Source organism: Lactuca virosa, chromosome 7, assembly GCF_052849685.1.
Source record: "Lactuca virosa cultivar CGN04683 chromosome 7, Lactuca_virosa_CGN04683_v6, whole genome shotgun sequence".
Taxonomy (NCBI): Eukaryota; Viridiplantae; Streptophyta; class Magnoliopsida; order Asterales; family Asteraceae; genus Lactuca; species Lactuca virosa.
In genome coordinates, this window is record NC_136432.1 from 32,509,644 (window position 1) to 32,516,162 (window position 6,519).

A 6,519-nucleotide genomic window follows, 5' to 3' on the forward strand; every position below is an offset into this window, starting at 1 on the left:
TCGCACTCATTGTTAAAGAAGTTGGTAGTTAGAAATGATACATGTTGAACTATGATTGTATCGCATTAGAACATGAAGGAAGGTATAGTTTGTTCCGAAATTTGTCCCTAGGAGATCTGAGTCTAAGTAGTGCATTAAACAATGAGAGATCATAAGAACATGACCCATCGGTCTGTTACAATAAATGAAGGAAAGTACTTATTCTAAGAAGAAGAAGGAGTCCTCAATAAGGATTTATTTTGTAACTTGAAGGTTACGATTGAAAGTCCTACGAAGATCTGAAGCTTTTTAGGATTAGTTGGATATTACCGAAGGTTTATCCAAGGCTTTTCTTCGATCGCGACTCCATTGACAGCTTTGACCCACAAAGGAGCTGTTTATACTTAGAATGAGAAGCATAAGGAAGTTTTTGAAAAGTTAAAGAAGAAGTTGTGTGAAGCACCGGTTATTTCGTTACCTGAAGGAGTTGATGACTTCACAGTTTATAGTGATGCCTCTGGAGTTGGGTTAGGTTGTGTTCTGACCCAAAGGGATAAAGTGATAGTGTATGCATCGAGGCAATTGATAGAGCATGAAAAGAACTACCCTACTCATGATCTGGAGTTGGCAGCGGTAGTATTTGCCTTAAAGATATGGAGGCACTATCTTTATGGTACTAAGTGCAAACTTTTCACTGATTATAAGAGTCTTCAATATCTCTTTAATCAGAAGAAATTGAACATGAGGCAACGGCGCTGGCTAGAATTACTCAAGGACTACGACTGTGAGATACTTTACCACCCTGGTAAAGCAAATGTTGTTGCTGGTGCTCTCAGTCGGAAGGTAAATCTTGAAAAGAAAAGGCCAAGAGCATTGAGAATTGAAGTTGTCTCTACAATTATGGAAAGTATAAAGAAAGCTCAAGAGGAAGCTTTAGAGAAAAATGACCGAAAGGAAGGACGTTTGGATAAAACGTTGGTGTTTGATACAAACAGTCAATGACTGAAGTTATTCAAAGATAGGATTTGGGTACCTAAGACGGGAGGAGTAAGAGATCTTCTGATGGAAGAAGCTCACAAGACCATGTACTCGATTCATTCCCGCAGTACAAAAATGCATAGGGATCTAAAACCCTATTACTGGTGGCCGACGATGAAGCTCGATGTTGATAAGTATGTGGCCGAGCGTGTAACTTGTGCTAGGATTAAGGCACAACATCAGAAATCGCATGGGAGTTTAGAACCTTTACCTGTACCCATGGGTAAATGGGAAGACATCTCCAAGGATTTTGTGACTAAACTGCCCAGAACAAGGAACGGTCACGACATGATTTGGGTGGTCGTTGATCGCTTCACTAAGAGTGCGCATTTCATAGTAGCCAACGAGAAATGGTCTATAGATAGACTTGCGAATTGTTACTTGAAGGAAATTGTGAGGCTTCACGGTGTTCCGTTAACGATTGTATCCGATCGTGATAGCCGTTTTACCTCAAGGTTTTGGAGAAGTCTATAAGAGGAATTGGGTACCAAGTTGTGTTTGAATACAGCTTACCATCCGCAAACCGATGGTCAGAGCGAACGAACAATTCAAACGTTGAAGGATATGATGAGAGCATGTACCCTGGAATTCCAAGGTAACTGGGATGAACATTTACCTTTAGTAGAATTTTCCTATAATAATAGTTTCCACTCAAGCATCAAGATGGCACCTTATCACGCTTTGTATGGAGAAAAGTGTCGAACTCCGTCATGTTGACTGGAAGCTGGGGAAAAGCAGTTTATGGGACTTGAAATAGTCCATTAGACTGCTGAAAAGTTCAAAGTGATTAGGGAAAGGATGTTAGCTGCTTAAAAGAGCTATGTTGACAAGAAAAGACAACCGGTATCATTCGAAGTTAGAGATTCGGTTTTGCTTAAAGTCTCGTTGTGGAAGGGACTTATAAGGTTTAGTAGAAGGGGAAAGTTTAGTCCAAGGTTTATTGGACCATTTAAAGTTCTTCAGAGGATCGGGAATCAAGCTTACAAGCTAGAATTACCGGAAGAACTGGAGGGTATTCATAACACCTTTCATGTGTGTTAATTGAGAAGGTTCACGGAAGATGTGCCCGACATAATTCCCATTTCTGAATTAAGGTTGGATGAAAACAAGAGGTTAATTGGAGAACCTGAGGCAATCGTTGACCGTAAGACTAAGAAGTTGTAACACAAGATGGTCGATTTAGTGCTTGTGCGTTGGAAACATACGAATGGGCCAAATCTCACTTGGGAAACGGAGAGTGACATGATGAGTCGCTACCGGTAGTTGTTTGTCGATGTGTGATTCCGGGGACGGAATCATCCTAAGGGGGAGAGAATTGTAATGCCCGTGTTTCTAGGCTAGGCATTAATATTGACGTGATAGTCTAGTTTAACCTTTGTAACTCATTTTGAAGAAATGAAAAGGAATTATGTGAATATTATGTGTTTTATGTGTTTTATGCTTAATTATTAGGGTTTAATTAATTAAGACTAAAAATGAGCGTTGAAAATAAATATTAGATAAAGCCAATATTTATTAAGAAAGTTGTAGTGGTCGTGACAAGGATTATGGATATGTAAAGAATGCCGAAATCCGAGTTATAACGAAGAAATTATGCCCTGTCGAAGTTTCGCGACAAAACCGGCACGGTGCCGAATGTCGTAAAAAGTGAGTTTTTGATAAACTACTTTTTAGCCTTGGTGATCTAAACGAAAGTCGTAGTGATCGTTAAACCGATAGTATGTATAAAAAGAACGCCCAAATCTGACTTCGTATGAGGAAGTTATGATTTTTCGAAGTTTCAGCTTAGCAGTAGACAGCTAAAAACTCGAATTTTAGATCGAGTGATTTTTAGCCGACACAACCTAAATGAGAATCGAAGGTCTCGTCAATAGGAGTACAACGGTAAAAAGACAGACGAAAACGGACGTCGGATGAAGAAGTTACGAATTTTTAACGGATTTCCTGTCCCGGTCTGTTAAAAATAATAATATAAAAATTAAAATCAAAATTAGCCGACGAAGTCTAAACGAAAGTTGTAGAGCGTAATTTTACATCGCGTGCATATAAAGAACGTCAAAAACGGAGCTCGTATGCGAAAGTTATGGATTTTAGAAGTTTTGGCGCAAAAATCGAGAAATTATTTCAAAATCCGAGAAATTTCGCATAGGCCACGTCACCTTCGCTGCATGCCTGCCACGTGTCCGAAATTGGTTGAGTCATCCGAAGCCGTGGAAGCATCCGAGGAGTAACGCGTGCGCAACCGAGAGTCCGACGTGTGCCAGGTGACTCCTCCATCCGAAGTCGCCTTGCCTCGCACTGACGCGTGTCGCACCAGCTGTCCGAGTCTCGCAGGAGCCACGAACCCCCCACCTCGGACTAGACCGCGGTTCAATCAGTGATCAGCACCGAGGCCCTCGCATGCGCAGACCACGTGACCTCCCCTTCGAATCTGCTGCCGCGTGGCTTCCTCTCGGCCGTCCGATCAGCAGCTCGCATACTATAAATAGGAGGGTGCGAACCCTCTCGGCTAGAATTTAAGAATTGGCAATTTTGGCCACTTTTTCAATATTTTGGCTATTTTCACATCCCCCGAAGCCCCGGTATCGATTATAACCCCCGGAATACGCCACGAAGTGCCCGAGAAGCCCGGAAAATTTGTCTTTTCGGTTTCGAAGTCCGACCCTTGCAGAGCCCAGTTTCTCAATAAAACTCCCGGTTTTATTAGAAACGATCGTTTTAGGAAACGAATTGATGCCCGATTTTCATTAAATCAGGTGAGTGTGTAGTTACTTTCACCTTACACATAGATATGAAGTATTTTATATAAAATACGTGCTGTGTGATTATATATTGTTTGTTTATTTGAGATGGAGATTGAAGGAATGATTTATACAGATTTTTAAATAATTTAAACTGTATATGTATTTTTATCTACAAAAATATTGGGTAAAACATGGGTAGATGAAATAGTGGGTGTGTGATGAAAGGTGAGTTGGATAAATGAGATGATCAGTGATATAGATCATGAGTTGAGGGTGAGTGGTGAAATGAGATCATGAGTTGAGGGTGAGTGGTGAAATATGAGAAAAGCCCTTACCCAAATGTTGACCCCCGTCATTCAGCAGAGTATGGATGACAACCATGGACTATTCTAGACGGTCTGTGGAACACTAGCAGGCTTGCAACCTGTAGGCGTGTGAACTATATGCTCATCAGTCGTACTCTAAAAACCCATTGACATGTATGACAGGGGAGAATACTATCAATAATACTATCGATAAATAAGAGCTATGGACTTAACACCTGTTGTATAAACCCTGGCGATGGTGTGACCTTGTGCCTATTCCTTAGGATGAATCCTTAGGAAGGAGTGATAGTTTAATCTTAGGGTAAACCCTTAAGAAATAAATAAGATAATGGGGTTGGGGTAATTTGGTTGATTGATTGATGTTTAAGTACAATAAATTTATGTATTGTGGGTTGAAAACCCTATATGCTCACCAGGCTTCCAAGCCTGACCCACTCAGCTTTTTATATTACAGGTAGTGGACCCCGAGCATAGTCGGATGATGATGATGAGTGATTTTTGGATTATAGGCCAGTAGTTGTAAATAACTGTTGTAAGGCTTATAATGTCTTGTTTATGCTTTTGATCTGTATCGGAACATGACATCCCGAGGTTTTGATATGAAATGAAAATATATATTTCATAAAGAAAGGTTTTGATAAATTTTTATCATGTTTTGTTTTGGGAACAAATTCCGCAACATCTTTTAAAAGGATTACTTTGATTTTATTTTAAAAAGCATAAAATAAATCGGTCTTTTCTGGTCGAGAAATTAGGGGATGTCACAATTTTGGATTGGACAAAATTTGTGAAGGATTCTAGGGTTTATGGAATATTCCTAAAGCTGATAAGCATACCATATTTGAATAGAGAAAATATTGTTATTTTAAATTCAAATCTTGAGTTTCCCTAATGACATCAACACTATAAATACGACCCCTAGGAGGCCTAATTTATTTCATACCTTTTCCAAGGAGATACCATAGCCGAAATTCCACCTTTCCTCTCTCTTCTTGTCTTCTAGTTCTAGGGTTTGAGTATGAGCCATTAGAGGCATCATCCTTTTGGTGTTACGCTTTCCAATACCAATAACTACAACGGATTGAAATGATTTGTTTAATACAAAAAATCAAATATATGTAAGCCTAATTCCATGATTTCGAATATATTAGGGTTCATGTTAGTTTTGTTGTTAATAGTATGTTGTCTTCAAAGTGTTATGACATAGATCCTTATAGGTTGCATGTGTCCTCTTAATTGTTAATTATTTTTCCGCTTTTTACATGTATTTATAACCTATAAATCTCATCAATGGTATCATAGCTATCTGGTTGTCTAACATTGAAAGTTCATGAGATGAATTGAACAAAACGAAAAAAAATAACAACTTGGTTTATCATGACATGACAGGCTCTCGGTCACGACGTGAGATTAGTACAAATCTAACTTTAGGATTTTTCTACCTAATCTGATTTATGTGGTTATTTTTGGTGATTATCTAGTTTTAATTATGCCAAAATCTGAATTTTGAATGCCTTAGATAATTAAAAAAATAATACTAAATATTAGGATATAATCTTCACTAGATAATATTTAATTATAAGATTAATAAAATTGAATTATCATTATGGATTTAATGATAAATTTAATTATAATATTAACTCAAAGATAATTATAAATCCATGATAGGTTTAATTTGATTAACTGGCTATATGATTAATTTAGATAATTAATATTTAAACCTTGTGTTTTAGAGGTTTTAAAATACACCTTATATATATTTATTAAACGTTTAATACTATATGTATAAGAAAAAGTTAGTCAAATCAATAGTAGACCTCATTCACAAAGTCATGCTATAAGAGGGGTATAACGAAACGGGCTATAAAATGATCGTTGAATGGGTGTCGTTTTCACCCACCGCTCTTTTGCATGGTGGAGGGTCATTAGCCGAACATGTTTGATAGGACATAAAAGATTAAAAATATATCATATAAAGTACTAGAACATTCTTTTAAAATCTCACTCTAGTTACTTTAGAAAAATATGAAATTGTATGCTAATCCATGAAAACACACATCATTTCTTTATGAGTCGTTAGTGGAGCGTGTGTGGTTAACCAGCACACTAATGTGAGACTATAAAGATGAAACTATGAAACAACTAGTGTTTATAAATTTTGATGAAGCGTGTGAGGTTAACCGACACATCAATGGAAGATTATAAATCGATCGAGGGTGTTTGAGCTGGTTTGCATGGTTATTCACATCTTAATTGTGATCCTTGGCATCCCAATCACAATTGGTAAGAGCATAATTCAAGATTAAACATCTCACTGATGTTTCAATGAAAATCTCAAAAGATCTAGGAGTTTTATGTGATCGAAATTGGTGAAATGTTTCTACCTACCTAAAATATTACGACATCCCTCTTCCTATTATGGAATGAAAATA